We start from the raw sequence: 22,753 nt of genomic DNA, 5'->3' as shown, positions 1-22,753 counted from the left end.
TACTCTTTTAGCTGCTTTTTCTAGAATATTTAAAAATAATACATTTTTATTATTTAATTATAATGTAAATGTATTTGTTTATTATTATGGTGGATTAGAATATGACTTAATTACACCTCCCATCCTTTCTCTGTCCTCCAATATAAATATATCACAATCTTGATTAAATCTGCATTTACTGCTTATTTTTATCATAACAAACATTGTTTACTGTTAACTCATGTTTTATGATCACATTTCCTTTCTGTTAAAAATGTTTTTCCTAAAGTTATTAATTGTCTTGTTTGTTTTTGTCTTACTGAACTTTCTAGGAGTCTACAGTTAAATGGTCTTAGTTGCCCCAACAGCCCTCTAACAAAAATGTCGGATAATCTATATTTAAAATATTTTTTATGTAGTTCAACTTCTCAAGTCACCACATACTGGGGTGTGTGTGTGTGTGTGTGTGTGTATATGTGTGTAAGCGGAAGAAGGTAATTATTAGCTGTGCCACATCAGAAACAATATGAAGTGCCGGCCTTCAACATGTCTTTTATCCTAATTATAGGCAATTAGTCATATATGGGATAATAGAAAGAAACGGTCTGGTTTATTGTAGTTGGTAAATAACATTCATAATTTGGTTATATGGTCCCATGAACATTCAATTCATTTTGATGTAAGAAATATCCTTTATTTCTGAGTACCTTTGACATCTAGAATAGCTTCATCAGAGGAAAGCAAATGGCACGTCATGCAATGTTATTTTATGAATAGCTAAATCAATGGCCCACTCAAAATGACATTTGTTTCTCCCCTTTCTCATTTTCTTCTCACTTATTTTTTTTAGCCCAGATTCATATAATCAGGAATGTGAGATACTTTGTAATTGGGAATAAAATATTTTACTTAAAAAAAAAAATTTGAAAAGCTTTAGCGTAACAAAATATTTTACCTTAAAAAAACAAACAAAAAATTTGAAAAGCTTTAGCGTAGAGACTGTTTTTGGAGATTGCCAGTAGAGGGCCTTGTTAAACTGAGTAAAATTTCACGTACAGGCTAATTGCCAACAGTTAGAACCATCCAGTTAAAGAAGCTATTGTTTTTAGGATTCCTGATGAATAACAATGAATCTACCAAAGCAATTTTACAAGTGCATTGTATTTCTAGCTATGGAAATTAGACACCTTAACTTCTTCACTATCATTCAGCTTTCTCAAGGGGAAGTTGGAGAATTCGATCATTAATAATCCATCAACCAAGCCAGGGCTCTGGATGCCTGGTCAGAAAATTGATAAATGGTATCTTTTGGGGTTTGGGTGGTGGTCTCTGAGCTTTTTGAGAACCGAATATTGGCTGTTGAATATGGAGAAAATAAATGATAGTTCTGTTCTAGCAACAGTTCACTCGCTTCCTACGTTTGGGTGAGCCCCACTCTCAACAAAATGGGCATTCAGTTCCCCCCAGTGGGAAGAGAATCTTCACACTCCGTGGTATGCAGTGAAATGGCACCCTAGAGTGTGAAGGGTTGGAAGGCACCGTCCTCTCCATCCTGTTCTTTCCTGTCACTGGTTGCCATGGAGCCAGTTTTGACTCATGGCAACACTGTGTGTGTCAGAGTAGGGCTGTGCTCCATAGGGTTTCCAGTGGGTGATTTTCTGGAATTAGATCTCCAGGACTTTCTTCTAAGGCACATCTAGGTAGACTTGAGCTGCCAACCTTTTGTTCAGCAGCTGAGCATGTTAACCATTTGCACCACCCAGGGACTCCTGCGCTCCTTCTACAGTAAAGGAAACAGCCTCGGGGAGCTTTACTGATTTTCCAAAATCGTGATGTGGGTTAGTACAGAACTGTTCTCTTCCTGCTCACTGGCCGCCTTTCCCCTGCTGTTACTTGTCCAAATCTGTCCTGTTTTGGAAGGTTCTCTTCTTGCCGATCCATCCTCATGGGATGAATCCTCCTCTCCCTAAATGGCACTTCCTCATGAAGGCTTCCCCTACTTGTTATGTACTCTGGGAGCTCCATGCATTTGTTTTTCGTAGAACTTATCACTACTGTAATGAAATACATAGTCAACTATTTACTTGATTAATGTCATCTCTCCATCTAGGCTATGAATTCTATGAAGGCAGGGCCAAGACCTGTCTTGTTTAAATTGTGTTCTTAGCACCAAGAACAGTGCCTGGCACACAGTAGGTACTCAATGGATACTTGCTGAATGGATGAATATAAGCAAGCTTTCCGGCTTTTATTTTAGTGCTTTCTCACCTGCATTTTTATGTTTATAAAATACTCCTTTTTATAATTCAACTGATGATATTCAAATATCCTGCTATTCAATAAGGCTGATGGACTCAGGGCACAAACACATAGCTTTTTTTTTTTTTTTTCACTCAACTTTCAGTGAGTAAATGAATGCCCGTTTATTTCCAACAGGGTAAGAATAAATATCCATGGCATTTACCAAATGGGGGTTCAATGGATATGAGAATAAATTAATAAAAGAATGAACAATGATTAATTTTTTTCCTCCATCGATGAGGAAAAGATGTATGAAAAGAGGAAGATATCTAGGGGTGAGTAATCTGCCTTTGATATTTCCCAGATCGGGCTGGAGTGTTTCTGGAGTCTTGTAAATTGCAAAATAACCTTTTCCTGAAAGGCTGAATCAAACACTAGAAAGACCAGACCTTTGGAGTCAGTTTGTACAGATAGAACCCGTTGACATGGTGTCAACTCCAACTCATGGTGACCCCATGCGTGTCTGAGTAGAAAACTGTGCTCCATATGGTTTTCAATGGCTGCTTTTTCAGAAACAGATCGACAGGCCTTTCTTTCAAGGTGCTCCTGGGTGGACTTGAACCTCTAACCTTTCGGTCAGCACAATGCTTAACTGTTTGCACCACCCGGGGACTCCCACAGATAGAGTAGTGGAAAACAAATAGTCACAGTCCTTGCCTACATGGTGTTCACTCTTACATATTTCTGGGTTCCAATCTCTATTCTGACTTCCACTGACTTTGGGTGAGTTTTTTTAACCTTATTGACCTCAGTTTCCTCATCCATAACATATAGTAATATTACCAGTGATTTCATGTAATATTAGTGCTACAATGTATCCAGCCCTGTCATGCTATGTGTATACATATATGTATTTTTTTCATTTAATTGTCACAAAAGCCTTTGAGATTGACATTATTATTCATCCCATTTTACAGATGAGAAATTCAAGGTACGGAGAGGTTAATTTGTTCCAGATTACACAGTTAGTAAGATTTTAAGCCTGGATATTTAGTTTATATTATATCCTTATAGAATTATTATGAGCACTAAATGAGATAAACTACCTAGAATGTCTACACGAAAATAGACTTGCAGTAAATGGTGACCGCGATTATTACTATTGGCTCCTTATCGTCAAAGGACATTACGGACCCTTTTAAGTAGGGTATACTGTAGGGGAGTGAGAGGGCTGATGAAGGCACAATATGACTCCTAGTAGTAGGAACTTGTTTTTTAATCTTGATATCAAATGTCAAGGGCCCCATTTACTCAACATTTTGGCCTGAGCCAGTGTTTGCTGCACAAAACAACTACCAAGGAAACTGCTCCCACGCCCCCAACCTGCATTTGTTATGTTCTCACAGTATGAGCTTATCTTTCATTGCTCAACACATTGCATCTATCTGTTCCATGTCCCTGGCTCTATCATCTCTGCATTTCATTTGGCAAAGCTGCCAAATCCTGTGATCTTCAGTATGAGTGGAAGTATGCATTGGAAGCCCTCGGAGCCAGGTTATGAAGTCAGATGAGTGAAGGAGTGTCCAGCTCCTTTTGATGGACCAAATTTTGATCTTAATTTTTTATCCTTTGTTTGTATCCTTGGACCATCTGTCCTAGCTCCTCCTGCCTCTTCCCTCTTCCCCATCTTTCTCTTTCTCTGTTTGCCCCACTTTATTACCCTTTCCTTTTACCTCTCAATTGTCTTCTTCTCCATCTCCCCCTCTAGCCTACTTGCATCTCATCTCTCCCTTGTGTTCTCCTCTCTATCTTTATTTTCTCTTCCTCCTTCCCAGGACAGGGCATAGAGGAGGAGTGGCGAAGATCAGTGCCGCCCAGTGAACCAGGGAACAAAAAAACAGGGAAGCACTTTAGTCCTTTCCACCTTTGCATAAACATCAAATGCCATGGGGCCTCATTATAATACTGATCGTGTTAAACAAAGAACACACCCAGATTACAGGCTGAAGTCAGATTGAGCCCAAAAGAAGTGAGCAGTATGATAGAGTGGAGTGTAATCTGGACAGAGAATTGAGTGATCCTGCTTACAAAATCCTGCCACAAACCAGTTGTGGGACATGGGATCAAACAGCCTCATCTGCAAAGTGGGAAAGAGATGATCCCAAGGCCATTTCAGGGCCTGTGATGCTGTTTTTCCTAATTATGCAAAGATTGCAGGCTGACTCACAACATGGACAAGTATCAAAGCATGGAGGAGAAAAGCTCCTCCCCTAGGACAATGGGCACATGTCGGAGCTGTGTTCATGGGTCTGGAGTGGGGGACCCTTGCCATGCCTGTGATCCCCAGAAGTCCTTTGCTCTTCCCAAGTGCCAAAGCCATTCATCACTGCACCACCCTGTGTCCCCACAACAGATGTTGAAGGATCACCCTTGAAAGGGTGTTTCTCCATAGCATCTAATTATAACCTCCACAGAAGATTAACAGATGTTATAATTGTCTTTTCCCTTTGATTAAATAGTTTCTGCATGAGTAGATTTCTTAGATTTTTCCTCTGTGTTTTGTAAGATCTTTATAAAGAACTGACATGTGTCTTCAATTTTCTAGATAGTTCCTTAACAGGCTTGGAAGAAATCTTTGTAGAGAGGTAATTTCATTCTGTCTCTTTCTTTCCTGTATTATACATATATGTATAAAACCTGTCTAGACTGAACCATTGGCCAGTGGCTGGGTGACAGGAATATGAATGTGGCCAAGAAGGTGACCTCTCTCTTTTCTCTTTGTCTGTGGGGGTGTCTGACGCTCATGAATGATCTCTAGGAAGAAACTCGCTAAGTGGGGAGGGAGAATTCAGCAGACCTTGTGCAGCAAACAACCGTGCCAGGTGCCAAGTGTGCAAATGAGTGTGCGAGGAGGGAGAAAAACAACGTTCTCGTGACATGAGTGTCTGCACATTTCTCTGGCAGTGTTTGTTCTGGAAAGATAAGTAATCAGCCAGAAGCCTTCTCAACATCAAAAGCATTATTTTCATTCCATTATTTAGAACCCAGAATCCTTTCTTCTCCATTAGGGGTGTGGTGCGTGTTCTATTGCTCATTTATTTCACCTTCAAGTTCGATCATCATGAAGGGTGATACCTCTGACTTTATGTGAATAAGAAAGCTTCTTTCTTGTTGTCTCATTGTCCAGATAAGTATGTTTCCGCCCTGGGAAGTGAAAATTATAAGGACAGGTTTCAGACATTAGGTCAATTTACAAAAGATGAAGACAACGGCAATGAATGTAAGAAATAATCAGATCTTTTAGAGTGGTCTGCTTTGTAATATTCTCTCTCTCTCCAAACTGAACTTCTAAAAAGGGTTCATAAAGTAAGGCAGAGGTCAGCTCTTACATCAGCTTGTAGGGCAGAGCAAAAAATAATTTATGGGCTTTTCCACATAAATTACTATTAAAGGTTTGATTAAAAAAAAAAGAGAGAAGAAGGAAATATTTAGGTTGGTTTCTCAAATAGGCTCCATGTAAATTCGACCTCCTTTTTCATCTTCACTTGCTGAGAGAAGATTAGTGTTTTCTGAGTGTACTGTATGCAATGAATATAGGTACTACTAGAGAGTCAACTAGGAAAATACACAGCCTTTTGGGGTTCACAACTTATTAGGGTAAAGGAGTTAATCACACATGACATGATTAAAGACCACTGCAAACCAATCAACATGATTTAGTACCAAATGAATGATCAGAGCATTGCTAACTTAAAAGGTTTTATAAGTAGGTGACCAGAATCTTGAACATTCTAGAACCCATATTATGTGAAAATTCATTAAAGAAATTAGATATAAGCCTGTCATTTGGAGGAGGAAGGATATTTTTAAAAACTATTTTTTGATGTACACATACAGATAAGTGCACCTAAATACACAGCTCCATGTCTTGTCACAAACTGAATATACCCAGGTAACCAGCCTCCAGACCAAGAAATACTAACACCCAGGGAGACCCGTGAGCTCATTTTCAGTAATACCCCCTAAGGTAGCCACCATACTGACTCCTAATACCATAAGTTAATTTTGCCTCTTTTTGCTGTTTATGTGAATGGAATCACAGTATGTATAATTTTGTGCCTGGCTTTTTTGATTCAAATTATATTTGATTCATGAATATTTTTAGGTATAGCTGTAGATCGTTCATGCTTATTTATTGGTGTGTAGTATTCTACTGTATTCTTTCTCTTGTAGATGGGCATTTGGATAGTTTCAAGTATGGGGCCGTTAAGTATAGTGCAGCTTGGCGCAATGGTTAGGAGCTTGGCTGCTAACCAAAAGGTCTACAGTCCACATCCAACAGCTGCTCCTTGGGAACCCTATGGGGCAGTTCTACTCTTTGTCCTATAGGGTTACTAGAAGTAGAAATCAACTCAACAGCAATGTGTTATAAGTATATACTATGTGTCTCCTGGTGAACACGTATATACGTACCTGTTGTGTGTGTGATTGTGTATGTAATTTCTGCATCATAGCATATCTAGGAGATACTTCTAAACAGTTTTCCAAAGTGGTTGTGGCAATATGTGTTCCCACTAACAATATATGAAGGAAAAGGTGATGTTTTAATTTATTCAGGAGGACAGCACTACTACATAAGGGTGGAAGTTAAAGAGAAGCAGTTGTGGCCTAATATTAGGCAAAACTTTTGATCACTTAGAAATTTACAGGAAGAAGGTAGGCTGCCTTATGAAATAGTTTTTTGTCCTCGGAAGTGTGCAGACAGTGATGGGATGATCTTCATTGTGAAGGAAGATGAATTAGATGATTCCAAGGTCACTGCCATCTACAGACTTTGTAAATCTAAAATAATGACCCCTATGGAAACTCAGAGATCCCTGGGTGATGCAAACGGTTAAGCACTCAACTACTAGCCAAAAGGTTGGCAGTTCAAACCCACCCAGAGGTGTCTCAAAAGACAGGCTTGGTGATCTGCTTCCAAAAGGTCACAGCCTTGAAAACCCTACGGAGCAGTTCTACTCTACACATGTGGGGTTGCCAGGAATCAGAAAGACTTGATGAAAACTAACAACAAAATACGGAAACTCAGAGATGAACAGGTCATCACTGTGGACCAACTGGTCAGATGGTAGGACACAAGACCTAAGTAAACACGGGCCAATTGTACAGACAATGTCAACTCTGTAAGTGAGAATAGAGGCCATTCAGGGAAGGGACACAGCTAATGGGCATCGGCAGGAGGTGGTAGGATTGAGCTGGGCCATAAAAAAAAAAAAAAAAAATTTTTTTTTTTTTTTTTAGAGATACTATTCAGGTAGGTGGAAGAAAAGAGTGTTTTTTGTGTGACAGCAGGCTTTTTTTTTTTTTAAGCAGGCTTATTTTAGGGTTCATGTGGAGCACAGGTTGACAGGTTGACATATTCACGCTACTGAATGCTTAGAACCAGTTATGAGCACAAAAAGCAAACCAGTTTGTTCAGCTCTGACCAAGATGCCTATAAGATGCCCTGAGGCAAAGCTGTCCACAGAAAAGTGCCCAAATACCACACTGTAGGGCAACAAGAACAAGACCACAGTTCTTCAAGGTTCTGTTCCTGTTTCCTCCACACATTCAATCCCTCTGATTCAGTTTTCTCACTTACCCTGGCCAGCTCATGGTGCCTCTTCATAGTCATTCTCTGTTACAGCCTACTACAGGTGTCCCAGCCACAGGCCCACACTACCTGATACTAACCTTGTGCCCCCTCGAACTCCATCATCCCCCATGGCATCAAGGTGGCAAACATGTCCCATGGCCTGATACTATACCATACTTAACCAAGAGTGATTCTGGATCGTATTCAGTTTAACTCAGTCTTCTTTCTACCACCTTACTTTGGATGCTGTGTCATTCCATGATTCCTGTGTAAACTTACATGGGAAATTTCCTCTATAACTCAGTACAAGGAAATGTTTTGCTTTGCTTAACCTAACAGGCTTCCCAGTTCCAAAGTTCTCCAAAGAACTCTGATCGTATCTCATTTTTACTTTAAACTGCCAGAAACCTCAGTCATATTTACATGCTTGATTACAACTGCTCTTTTGGGCTCATGTACTTTACATATTTGAGCTTTTCCATTTTCTCATCTTTATGTTGTACCTTGTGGTAGGCAGAGTTCTGTGATGGTCCCCAAGGTCCCTTCCCCCTAGTGTACACGTTCCTGGTATTTCGTCTCCTCCCCTTAAGTGTGTACATGACTTGTGAATATGATGGAGATCACTCACATGATTAGGTTACATTACATGGCAAAGGTGGAGGAATTTTTGCAGATGTAATTGAGGTACGTAATCAGTCTGTTGTTGCTGTTGTTAGTTCCCATTGAGTAGGCTGTGACTCCTGAGGACATTATGTATAAACCCCACTGCCGTCGAGTTGATTCCGACTCATAGCAACCCTATAGGACAGAGTAGAACTGCCCGATAGAGTTTCCAAGGAGCGCCTGGTGGATTTGAACTGCCGACCTCCATTATGTATAACAGGATAAAATATTGCCCATATCTGTACCATCTTCATGATCGTTGGTATATCTGAGTCCATTGTGGTGGCCATTGTGTTAGTCCATCTCATTGAGGGTTTCACTCATTTTCATAGGCACTAACTTTACCTTTGGTCTTTCCTGATGACCTATTCAAAGGGTAAGTAAACCGAAGTCTCACCATCCTTGCTTCTAAGGAAGTATTCTTTGTATTTCTTTTAAGATTGATTTGTTAATTCTTCTAGTTGTTCTTAGGTGCTCTTGAGTCAGTTCCAACTCATAGTGACCCCGTGCACAACAGAAAGGAACTCTGCCCGGTCCTACGCCATCCTTAAAATTGTTGCTATGCTTGAGCCCACTGTTGCAGTCACTGTATCAGTCCATCTCGTAGAGGGTCTTCCTCTTTTGCTCTGACCCTCTACCAAGCATAATGTCCTTCTCCAGGAACTGATCCGTCCTCATAACATGTCCAAAGTATGTGAGACGTAGTCTCATCATCCTTGCTTCTAAGGAGCATTCTGGTTGTGCTTCTTCCAAGAATTTGTTTGTTCTTTTGGCAGCCCATGGTATATCCAATATCCTTCACCAGCACCACAATTCAAAGATGCCAATTTTTCTTTGGTCTTCCTTATTCATTGTCCACCTTTCGCATGCATATTGCGGTGATTGAAAACACCATGGCTTGGGTCAGGTGCACCTTAGTCTTCAAGGTGATATCTTTGCTTTTCAACACTTTAAAGAGGTCTTTGGCAGCTGAATTGCCCAATGCAATGGGTCTTTTCATTTCTTGACTGCTGCTTCCATGGGTGTTGATTGTGGATCCAAGTAAAATGAAATCCTTGATGATCTCAATCTTTTTTCTCCGTTTATCATCATGTTACTTATTGGTCCAGTTGTGAAGAGTTTTGTGTTCTTTGTGTTGAGGTGTAATCCATACTGAAGGCTGTGATCTTTGATCTTTATCAGTAAGTGCTTCAAGTCATTTTCACTTTGAGCAAGCAAGGTTGTATCATCTACATATCACAGGTTGTAAATGAATCTTTCTCCAATCCTGATGCCGCGTTCTTTTTCATATAGTCCAGCTTCTCAGATTATTTGCTGAGCATACAGAATGAATGGGTATGGTGAAAGGATACTACCCTGACACACACCTTCTCTGACTTAAACCACGCAGTGAAAGCCCTACCACTGAACTACCACTGCTCCCATATTTTATTACTAGTGACTTGAATTCCTTTGTGATTTGATTAAAATAAAATAGATTATGGAATTGAGTGAATAACATTCTAAGGCTCTTCTGCAGGGTGACTAGGGATAGTGCTGTCCCCTCCCCTTGCTAGGCTCCTTCCCACCTGTGACTTGCCTTGTGCTCTTACCTCTGCTTGGAATGTCCTCCACCCTCATCTCCACCAATCTAAACTCCACCTAAACTTAGAGGCCCAGCTTGAGTCCCACATCCTCCGTAATTCCTGCAATCTGATTTTGGGCATTTTTTCATCTCTAAATCCCTGTAGCTGTGGATCACAGTCCTAGGGCTGAGAGTATGGTAGGTACTTTAGAAGTTATTTATTTATTTATTTTTTAAGTATAGGTTTCCAGCATTCCCTCCCTCTGCCTGCCAAGTGATTCTGATTCATTACTGAATATTTGAAAACCTTCCCCGGGGATACTGATGGGTAAGCTAGGTTTGGGAAGAGTTGCCTTGTCATCCTTACACAACAAGGCAGCCCTGTATAGGGTGTCCTGTGCGATTTACTGGCCATGCTTTGGGCTTTCAAAACTTTAAGCCAGATTTACAGTTCATCTCTAGCCTGGACAGTATATTATATATTTCTGTATCTAATCTTACCTTTTATTATTTTCCTATTTGAATCTCCCTTCAGGCTTTACTTCCTCAGTTATTTATCATTTTGTTTTTGTGTATGTTTTTGTGAGTACCCACATATCCGTGGGGGAATGAGGTGGGAAATAAAAAAACAGAAAACAAATGCACCGTTCCTTAATATTTTAATATATGTGAAACTTGTTTCCCTGGCAACAGTACAGCCTTCCATTCTAAAGCATGGACTCTGGCTTAACTTTCTTCATTCCCTCATCATAGCTGGTGCAATTTAGTGCAGTGTTCAGAAAACTAAGATTGATGATTGGACTGATTAAAAAAAAAAAATCAAATCACAAAGGAATTATAGTCACTGGTAATAAAATGGAAACCCTGGTGGTATAGTGGTTAAGTGCTATGGCTGCTAACAAAAAGGTTGGCAGTTCGGATCTACCAGGTGCTCCTTGGAAACCCTGTGGGGCAGTTCTACTCTGTGCTACAGGTTCACTGTGAGTAGATTTGAACGGAACTTTTTTTTTTTTAAGTAATAAAATATGGAGTGCAGTGGCGGTTCAATGGTAGAATTCTCACCTTCCATGCAGGAGACCTGATTCAATTCTCAGCCAAGGCACCTCAAGCACAGCCACTACCCATCTGTCATTACGGGCTTGTGTGTGTTGCTATAATGCTGAACAGGTTTCAGTAGAGCTTCCAGACTAAGACAGACTAGGAAGAAAGGCCTGGGGATCCACTTATGAAAATCAGCCAATGAAAACCTTATGGATCAAATGGTCTGATCCCATTGTTCATGGGCTTGCCAGGAGTTGGGGGTCGACACTATGGTAGCTAAGAACAGCAAGTAATGACGTAAACAATGAAGAAGTGGTAAAAATAGAAGTAAGAGATGAGTGAAAATATAAATAAAAGTATGTATTATCTATTGCTGTGTGATAAATTACCAGAAATTTAATGGCTTAAAATAATACATGTTTTTTATCTCAGTTTCCATAAGTCAGGAATTCAGATACAGCTTGTCCTTTGCTCTGCTTTTGTCCCCCTTGCCTCCTTCCCCACCCGCTTCTCCCATCTTTTGAAGCTTTGAACAAAGAATTGTTCTTTTTCCTAGGCTCAAGTATTCCCGCTATCACAATACAGAGATAAAGTTTAGAAGAATAAATGCAGGGGTGGAAGGGGCTCTTTGTGTCTCTCAAAGTATTTTGTTCTCTTGAAGTGGCTTTCTACTGAGGTGTATTTTTTTCAGCCTCCTGGCGTTGTGAACAGGCACATTCTAAACACAGGGTGGGGTGATGGAGCCCCTTGATTGTTGGGCATTGCCCTTTCATCTTCCAAAGCCTACTGGTTGTGCTACATTCAGGACAGCCACCAGGCCCTACCCCAAAGCACACACCCCACAATACTGCTTGAAACTTGGTAGTGCAGGCCGAACCTGGGAAATGGAGCGTAATTGAGTGGGGCAGCAGGTTTATGACACAGAGTTGAAGAATGCTCTAGGGAAGTTCGACAGAGGCAGTCATTGTGGAAAATCTGATAAATTACATTCCCATAAATACGCCTTTTAAGGCTTTTCTACTGTTTGACAATATATAATCTCTTGGGCAGTGATGAATCCCCTGGCTGTCTCCCTACTTGTCCTTTCTGCTAATCTCTTTTTACTTGGATACTCCTCAGAGGGGGTACTTTTGTGCCATTGGCTTTCTCTTGAATGCATTTGATGGTTGTTGCTAAAGATTGGAACGCAGCCAACAGGACATGGCACAATCTACTGTGTGAGTGTGTGGATGTGTGAGTGCTTGTGTGTCTGTGTGCACACAGGGTATGCATATGTGCAGACGAATGCACTTATTTGTGTCTCAGTGCTTCTGTTCCTGCCATTTCAGTTAGATTAAAAACAGAATATTATGTATCCTCAGACTTCCAAATTATACTGAGTGAAGTTAGAAAGCACTGTATCAAACCAAAATCCTCCCAGAGCATCTTAACTAAGAGTATTAATCTTCTTTTCTACTGAAATCATAAGAATTTTATGCTTGATGGAGAAGTTTTTATCCCATTTCCTCCAAGTTCATTGGGGTTATGCTTAAGCCATTTTAAATCTTTTTAAAGATGAGTGTTTGGACCTTTAAATCATGTCTTTCTCCTCTTCCTGCCCCCAACCTGTGTTCTTTGTAAGGATACCGAATTCTCACATATGACTTCAAAGTGTTTTCATTTCGTTTCTCCGGAGAGGCAGATATATAGTTACAAATCAGAGCCAGTTGTCATCAGGTTGATTTTGAAGCGTGGCAACCCCATGTGGGTCGGAGTAGAAGTGTGTCCTGTGAGGTTTTGAATGGCTGAGATTTCAGAAGTAAATCGCCACGACTGTCTCCTGAGACACCTCTGGGCAGACTTGAACCGCCAGCTTGTTGGTTAGCAGCTGAGCACGTGAGCCATTTTCACCACTGAGGCACTCAATGGAAGCAATGTAGATTCTGCGAGCTGGTACCTAGTATTTAGCAGGCATGAGGCGTGGTAGCAAATAACTCAAATTCTACCTGGGGCCAGCCCTTGTGAGACAGCAGAACACACCACAGATGGTCAACCATTGGACTCTACACCGTGATCCTGATAAGTTGAAACAAATACACATTTCTCTCTTTTCCCCCCGGGTATTTTTTTTTATAGCAAAGTTATTATTTTTCTCCTTTTTCGTTAGTAATGACATCCTTGATCCTGAGTTGTCTACTTTCCCTTCTAGAATGAAGAGTACATTTCCCAGCCTGCCTGTTTACTTTCTTTTTGTGAGAGAATAATTATTTTTTTATTGTAAATCAATAAGCATTTATTTTTTTACTTTCATTATTATTTTTCGCTCCCCTTTTCTGTCTTCTCCCACCCTCTGGTAACCACTAATCTTCTTTTATCTTGATGGATTTACCTATTCTAGATATTCCGTACAAACAGGATCATACGGCATCTGTTCTTTTGTGTCTGGATTATTTCACTCAGCAGGATGTTCTCATCTGTGTGGTGGCACGTATTAGAACATCACAAAAAATGTACAGTCCTGGAGCCCTCTGCCTTTCAGTTCCTGTCATTTCCTTTACTATTTGCCTTGGGCTCTAGCTCATTAATTCTGTGCTGACCAAAGGCAGAGGAAAGTGTAGGACCAAGTGTGCTGGTCAACTTCCTTGATAAAGCAACTTTGTGGAGAGAGCCCCTCCTGGGAACCACCTTGCCAACTGAACAACCCAACTCTGCTGTTTCTGCATCTCCCACCACATTGACTGCAAACAGGAATAGGCAGAAGATTTTGCCAAAAAGAACCTGAAAAATTTTAATATTCTAAAACAGACGATGAAGCAAAGAAAGGAAGGAAAAATCGCTTTTAGCCTCAACTTCTCTACATTACCAGTTGTTGCTGAGTCGATTCCCACTCATGGTGACCGTGGTTGTTACAGAGTAGAGCTGCCCCATAGGGTTTTCTTGCCTGTAATCTTTATGGAAGTAGATTGCCAGGCCTTACTTCAGCAATGCCTCTGGATGGGTTCTAACTGCCAACCTTTAGGTTTGTAGTAGCTGAGCACAAACTCTTTGTACCACCCAGGGACCTTCTCCCCATTAGCTGCTTTCAATACCTGGTTCTGTTCCTCTGTGTTTCCTTTTGGGTGGACTCCTTCCTGAGGCCTGATCAGGACTTTGTGTAGTGTCTTGTTGCCCAGGGATCCAAAGGAGTTCTGCCTTCCATGTATACTTTTAAAATGATAAGAATTACCCTTGAGGTCAGGACATGGCAGAACACTGGAGAGCGGGATCTCGGGATTCTAGATTAATGACACAAGTCATAGTGATTTGAAAGTCAATTATTCTGTTGGCATGGACACCTTAATTGGGATGTGAATTTTATTCTGACGGCTGATGCTTACATTTTTGGGAGGTTCTTGGCATCCTTCTCTGCCTATCTGAACCTAGAATATAAGCAGTTTTTGGGACAGAACAGAATCAGTGGTTTAGATGAATAGAAATTTGGGTAGAAGGGACCATCAACTACTTATCCTAGAGAATAGTTCATACAGCTGCACAAAGAACGTGCACAAGAACGTTCATTGCAGCCTGATTTGTAATAGTGATTACTTATTTGCAGTCCTTATGCCTCCTCAATAAGGGGAGGGTCAAAGGAGTAATGTCCCATTCACACTATGGAGCCTATTATGGATTGAATTGTGACCCCCCTCAAATTGTGTGTCAACTTGGCTAGGCCACAATTCCCAGTATTATGTGGGTAGCCTCCATTTTGTGATCTGATATTTATCCCAGGTGTTGTAAATCCTAACCGTTATGATGTTAATGAGGCAGGATTAGAGGCAGTTATGTTAGTGAGACAGAACACAGTCTACAGGATTCTGTTGTATCTTGAGTCAATCTTTTCTGAGATATAAAAGAGATAAGTGAGCATAGAAGAGAGGGACTTCATTACCACCAAGCAAAAAGAGCCAGGAGCAGAGCTCATCCTTTGGACCCGGGGTCCATGTACTGAGAAACCCCTAGACCAAGGCCAAGGGAAGACTGATGGCAAGGACCTCCTCCCAGAGCCGACAGAGAAAGGCTTTCCCTAGAGCTGGCACTCTGAATCTGGACTTCTAGTCTCCAAGACTGTGAGAGAATAAATTTCTGTTAAAGCCATCCACTTGTGGTATTTCTGTTATAATAGCACTGAATAACTAAGACAGAGCCTGTGTAGTCATTAAAAGAATAAAGAAAATCTATATGTACCATGTCATAGAAAGACCTCTGTGACATTAAGGGGGAAAAAATAAAGTTGTCAAAAAAATACGTAATATAAGGTACCATTTATGTTTTAAAAAACTGTATGTATTTAAATATCTACATGTATGTATGTAAATGGTCAGAAAGTTCTAGAAAGATTGAGAATAGTGGTTGTTTCTAGTTGGGAGAATATATCAGGCTACATTAAGAGGAATCTTTAGCTGTTTTCAATATAGGTTTTTATATAATTCATGTATTACTTTTGAAAAAAATTACATATATATGTTTATGTATACATAGACACTTGTTTTTATATATTTTAATAAGAGGGATATTCTGAGGGAATATTTCATGAGATTATGAGGAAATAATCAGGTAGTCAAAAATAATCTAAAAGAGAAACAAAATCTGAGCTTTACTCTAGACCAGTTAAATTTTCCAGTCATGGTAATGTTTAAGATACAAAGCAAAGCTGTTTAGATACAAATTATCAGCTGTTTCTAAACAGGTGTGAAGTGGAATAAGTTATTTGGAAAGAAATTCATAGCCAGGAGTTTAATTTCATTCCAAACAAGTTGACCTCTTCCCAAGTATTCAGCACTGGAATAAGGAGAACCAGATCAATGGGCTGTGCTCCTGTCTTCGAGGATCCACAATCTAGTGGGAAAGCCAGGAATGTAGACTTGTATCCTTTATTTATAAGACCTTACCACAACATAAGGCTGACTGAAGTACCTGGGAGGGGAGCAAGCTGTGGGGATGTGAAGGAAGAACAAATATTGATTGTTTTTAGGGAAGTAAGAAATATATTCTTGAGGGAACATGTAAGGTGAGTCTTTAGGTCCAGGAAGGGTATAGGGGAAATGAAGATGGGAGAGGGCTGATGGTCAAAGGTTTGGTGTGGATGTTTTGGGCTTGAGGAAAAGTTCATTTCTAGAAGTGAGAAATAATAGTGGGCTGAAATAATATTGGAGTGAAAATGTCAGTGACTTACAAAAAGGGCAATTTTATATGGTTAATTTTAATAGCTATCATTTTTGGACACTTACTATGTATTTGTCATTCCGTTAAGTACTTCGTATCGATTATCTCATTTAATCCTTATGGCAGCTCTGTGATGTAACTAGTCTCATGATCCTACCTATGGTATAGATAATGTTATGATTCCCATTTTGTAGATAGAAAAAGTTGAGACTCAGAGGAGGTAAATAATTCGTGCAGTATTATAAAACCAGATCTGAATAGCCTCTAAAACACCTGATTTTAACCACTTTGACAATACTGCACCCAAAGGTAGGAGACCTCAAGATTTTCTCCTGAACAAAATATCTAGAGTTAGAGTTTTCAGAGGTTAAACGTTTTCAGGAAATGACAAGAATCTAACACCTGGCTATCCCAACGGACTGTTAAGATGGTGATGAGACAAAAGTCACAGTGGAAAAGCTGTGTCAAGGAAGCCCATGTCAAGGTTGGATCCACATCTAATTTTGGCAGTGAACAAAGTGGAAAGGTGCATTGTGAACCAGGTGCTGACACTCTTCAACATGGCAGCATGATCTAAAGTGTTCTATTTGAAGACCATAGTGAGTAGGGGTGGTAAAACTGGATGGTGTAGATGAAAGAGAAGGGGTGGAGGACACTTAGCAATACCCCCATAATAACTTACGTAAATGATCGTGGCTGTTCACAAAGTTTAGCAAAAATTATGAGAACTTGGAAACTACCTACGTCGTCTACAAGCTCAAACACATTAGGATTCCCTGAGTGGTACAAACAGTTAACAAACTTGGCTGCTAACCAAAAGGCTCAAGGTTCAAGTTCACTCAGAGGCACCTCAGAAGAAAGGTCTGATAATCTAATTCTGAAAAATCAGCCCTTGAAAACCTTACGGAGCACAGGTTTGCTCTGACACACATGGGGTCATCAGAAATCAGAATCAACTCAATGGCAACAAACAACAACTATCTGGTGAGTACTAAGCCAAGTATTTGAGTCGGAATCGACTCGACAGCACTGGGTTTTGGGTTTTTTGTTTAAGCCAAGTATTGGAGCCCTGGTGGCACAGTGGTTAAAGAGGTAGGCTACTAACCAAAATGTCGGTGGTTCAAATCCACAAAGGTACATATGATGCTTTCTCTGCCTCCAGCTCTTGTCTTATACGTCCAATCAGGAATGTTGCTTAAATAATTTGGAAAAGGATTTTTCTCAAGGCTGCACGAGGAGCTAAAAAGTATGGAGGACCATGATATAATTAACATGCAATGTCCATTGCAGGGAAACCCTGGTGGAGTAGTGGCTAAGTGCTACTGCTGCTAACCAAAAGGTCGGCAGTTTGAATCTGCCAGGTGCTCTTTGGAAACTCTATGGGGCAGTTCTACTCTGTCCTATAGGGTTGTTATGAGTTGGAATTGACTTGACGGCAGTGGGTTTGGTTTTGGTTTTTTGGTCCATTGCATTAACTTTATTATAAAACATTTTGGTTTTAGCCATCTTTGAATTAATTTATATTACCAAATTAGATTATTTGTGAATGTTGGTCTCATCTTTTGATCTTATTTATGTAGTTCTCTATTTCAGAGGAATTCTCTTTTCTCTTTTCCTTTTAAAAATTTTTTAAAATTTAGCATGTCATCATTTTTTAATTAAAATTTACAGTAAACTAGAAAGGATTACAAGAAAAAATTCATGAACTTACCTTCAATTTGCTTGATATTTTTTCCACATTTCCATTTCTCATCCTCTGCTTGGATTGGCATTGATAGTATTGCTAGTTGTTAAGAAGTTACCTTGAATGTGTAGCATGTGTAGTTAATTATACAAGTATTTACATCAAAGCATAAGATTTATTCAGTGTCTTTACACCCTTGTAATAAAAGGAGGATCATATCGTATTACAATTACCCATTGAACCCCAGTCTGATCTTTTAAAGAGTATTTTTAATAGTATTTAATTAGCTTTACCAACATATTTTGTCCATGTCTTTGATTCTCTCAGTCTTCTATATTCCACTCCTTTCCTCTCAGTTGACTTTATTTCTCTCTAAAGTGAATTATTCAGTAGATTTTTTAGTGAGTGCCTGGGGGAAGTAAATACTTTCGGTTTGGTAAAGTGTAAAGAGTTAGTTTTCCCTCGTTCTTAGATTGTATTTTAGCTCAGTTTGGAATTCTAGGTTCCCAGTTACTTTCCCTCAACACCTTTGAGTCATTATTCTTTGTATCCAGGCATTTATTTTTGCTGATTAGAAATCTGCTCACAATTTAATTATTTAAAGTTTTTTGTAGGTTGTTTAGAAAATATCTCTAATACCTTTAGAATTTTCTCTTTAGCTTGAGGATTCTGCAGTTAAAACACTGTATGTGTTGATGTGAACTTATTTTTATTCACATTGCACTTTTAATAATAAAACACATATTCTTCAGTTATCCTATTTTTTCCTTTTGGAGTTCCCTAGTTTGGAGCCTTTCGGTTGGTATTTCTTATCTCCAGTTCTTTCATCTGTGTATCATTCTATTCTAGGTGATTTCCTCAGTACAATGTTTAATTCAGTAACTCTGTCTTTGATGGCATGTTATCTAGACTTAAGGAGCCCTTGTGGTGCAGTGGTTAAGAGCTTGGCTGCTAACCAAACCCCTAGCCACTCCGTGGAAAAAAGACGTGGCAGTCTGCTTCTGTAAACGTTTACAGCCTTGAAAACCCTATAGAGCAGTTCTACTCTGTCTTATAGGGTCTCTGTGGGTTGGAATCAACTACAGAAATGGATTTTTGGTATCTGGGCTTTATCTTGGTTATTGAAGTTTTATTTCAGACCATGATTTTCTTTCCTATATTTCTAGTAGATCCTTTTTCATATCCATTGTTTTTCTTTCTTATTTGTCTGTTCTTGTATCACAATTTATTTTCGTGAACATGATTCTTTTATGTTTTGATTTTTTTTTTTATTGTGCTTTAAGTGAAAGTTTACAAATCAAGTCAGTCTCTCAAACAAAACTTTATATATACCTTGATATGTACCGCTAGTTGCTCTCCCTCTAATGAAACAGCGCCCTCCTTCTCTCCAGCCTGTGTTCCCAGTGTCCATGCAGCCAGCTTCTGTCCCCCTCTGCCCTCTCATCTCCCCTCCAGAGAGGAGCTGCCCACATAGTCTCATGTGTCTACTTGAGCCAAGAAGCTCACTCTTCACCAGTGTCATTTTCCATCTTACAGTCCAGTCCAATCCCTGTCTGAAGAGTTGGTTTTGGGAATGGTTCCAGTCTTGGGCTAACAGAAGCTCTGGGGACCATGACCTCCGGGATCCTTCCAGTCTCTGTCAGACCATTAAGTCTGATCTTTTTACAAGAATTTGAGGTCTGCATCCCACTGCTGTACTGCTCCATCAGGGATTCTCTGTTGTGTTTCCTGTCAGGACAGTCATTGGTTGTAGCCGGGCACCATCTAGTTCTTCTGGGTTTAGGCTGATGTAGCCTCTGATTTATGCGGCCTTTTTGTCTATTGGGCTCATAATTGCCTTGTTATGTTTTGGTTTTTATTCAGCCTAATATCAATTTTATTTTATTTATTTGACAGTTAATTCTACTCCTTATTTTTTAATTTGTCTGTCTTCTTGGTATTAGTTTTCATGTGTTTTAAATTTTCTGTTTCATTTTCCCCCATTTCTCTATGCACTCCTCAGCATCTAGAGAATTTCCAGGTGCCTCCAGCAAGCTTCCAAGACCCAGAGTCCAGAGCCAGGTTTTACATGAGTGACTTGATACATCTATTCTGTCGTATAAAATTGGGCATATATCAGATGAAGTCAGTGAGGTGGGGAATCTTTGAGACTGTTATTTTCCTTCCACCATGCAGGCCAGTGTCCCTATATAAGCTGTAGTCCCAGGCAGCAATTAATTTTTACCAACCTTTTTTGGAGATTAATTGGCACAAAATGTTAATAGAGGATTAAATCCAGCCTGTGGTGCCTTGGAAGGAAAGCCTGGTGATCTACTTCCAAAAAACCCACCTTTGAAAACCCTGTGGACCATAGTTCTACCATGACACACAGGGGATCACCATGAGTGGTAATCAACAACGCAACAGCAACTGGTTTCTGGTTTTCCCAGACCTTGTTTTCATGAAGAGAGCCTGTTTAACTTTTGTCTCCAGCCACTTATGGAAAGCTTTTGGTGCTGGCTACCCATTGAGTGTCAAACTCTTTCCCATATTTGCATACCTCTGGACCCAGAAGTCAGCAGATCCAGGGCTTTAGTACCCTCTTTCTTCTCTGAGCCCAGGTCCTGGTTCATAGAGATGTTCATCTTGTTTACATATTCCAAGGCATTCTTCTATGACAGTTAAATGTCTAACTGTTAGCTAACGGGGGTTCTTACTTTTAGGTCTATTTATCCATGGCTGAGCTTCAGAGTAACCATGATGCCATAAAACTGTGCACAGAAATTTATGTTTAAAAAAAAAAATGCATGTTAGATACTTTTAATTTTCAAGGTTGTTAGGTATTTAGCTTCCTCTGATTCTTAGATCTTTCAAGAGCCACTGACCTAACATGACTCTTTCAGTTGGAAAACATGTTATATTTCCAAGGAAAAGATGTAGCAGTCAGAATTTATTTTATTTCTGTTCCAAGACATTCAAATTATGTTTTAGACCTTCAAAAACATTAGCATAATTTTAAAAGGCAATGGTACAGCGTCAGCTATGGAAAGGTTTAAATGAAGTCCACCCAAGGTAAAATTGAAATTCAGTTTCACTGCGCAGTTTTTTTTTGGGGGGGGGGGTAGCCAAAGGAAATGCTTTCAATAATGGAGTAGAAGGCAAATATTTAACCAAGGCAACAAGCTTAAAATGATGAAAGGGTTTATTTATGTTTGGCTTCTTAACTGCTGTGTTTTGCTGAGGGCATGGGAGTTGAATGCAGTTTTTTTTTTTGTTTGTTTATTAGATGGGAATGAATGCATTTTCAGCAAATGCAGGATGCTGAGCCAATGTTAGTGTTGTGCATTCAGTAAACATTACATGAGGGCTGATAAAAGATGATGAAAAGATATACAGTTTACTTAAAGTAAATTAATTGATGAGGCTAGGCACCCAGCTTAACTTTAATTCAAATGTACTGCTCATAATGTATATAAAACTTTTCATGAGTTAATAAAAATAAAATTTAAAATAAAACCGGAAAATATAAATATGCTAGGTAAAACTAAAATAAAAATGGTTGCATTGTTTAAAGCAGAACATAAAATATTAGAATGAACAAGGGAGATATGAACTAGTTTATTCGTCTCAAAGCTTGAAAGAGATACAGTGCAAGGATGACTGCTCTCACCACTTTTATTCAGCATTGAACATGAGGTTCTAGTCAGGGTAGCTAGGCAAGAAAAATAAATTAAATGCACCCATATTGGAAAGGAAGAAGAAAACTGTATTCACAGAAAACATGATCTTAAATATAGAAAATCCTAAGGGATCCACAAAAATCTATTGGAATTAATACGCAAATTCACCGTGGCAGGCTATAAGATCAATATACAAAAATCAGATGTATTTCAATACACCAGCAGTGAACAATCTGAAAATGTAACTTATAAAACAGTCTTATTTATGATCACAGCAACAAATATAATACCTAGTGTCTTAGTCATCTAGTGCTGCCATAACAGAAATACCACAACTGGATGGCTTTAACAAAGAGAAATTTATTTTCTCATGGTCTATTTTTCTTTAGTAGGTTACAAGTCCAAATTCAGGGCGTCGGCTCCAGGGGAAGGCTTTCTGTCTCTGTTGGCTCTGGAGGAGGGCTTCCCCTGGCTGAGGAGCTTCTCAGGCTCAGGGACCCCGTATTCAAAGGATGCGCTCTGCTCCTGGTGCTGCTTTTTGATGGTACCAGGTCTCCCTGTCTCTCTGTTTGCTTCTATCTTTTATATCTCAAGAGATTGACTCAAGGCACAATCTAATCCTGTAGGTTGAGTCCTGCCTCACTAACACACTGCCACCCATCCTCCCTCATTAACATCATAGAGGCGGGATTTACAACATATAGGAAAATCACAGAATACCAGGAATCATGTCCCAGCCCAATTGATACGCACATTTTTGGGGGGACATAATTCAATTGTGTTGCCCCAAAATACCTGTTAACTTGGTTAGGCCATGATTCTCAGTGTTGTATCCATTTTGTGATTGTAATTTTATGTTAAAAGAGGATTAGGGTGGGATTGTAACACCCTTACTAAGGTCACATCCCTGATCCAGTGTAACAGGAGTTTCCCTGGGGTGTTGTCTGCACTACCTTTTATCTTACAAGAGATGAAAGGAAAGTGAGTAGAGAGTTGGGGACTTCATACCACCAAGAAAGCAGTGCCAGGAGCAGAATGCATCCTTTGGACCTGGGTTTCTATACAGAGAAGCTCCTTGTCCAGGGGAAGATTGAAGAGATGGACCT

At 39.7% G+C, this 22,753-nt stretch overlaps 1 protein-coding gene across 7 annotated transcripts in view; it reads left to right on the top strand.

The window, feature by feature from the left end:
• Positions 1-22,753, top strand: part of NCKAP5 (NCK associated protein 5) — a 1,220,442-nt gene that overhangs the window by 152,645 nt on the left and 1,045,044 nt on the right. The window lies entirely within an intron of this gene.

This window comes from Elephas maximus, chromosome 6 (assembly GCF_024166365.1).
Source record: "Elephas maximus indicus isolate mEleMax1 chromosome 6, mEleMax1 primary haplotype, whole genome shotgun sequence".
NCBI classification, from domain to species: Eukaryota; Metazoa; Chordata; class Mammalia; order Proboscidea; family Elephantidae; genus Elephas; species Elephas maximus.
This window is presented reverse-complemented; position numbering and strand designations above follow the sequence as displayed.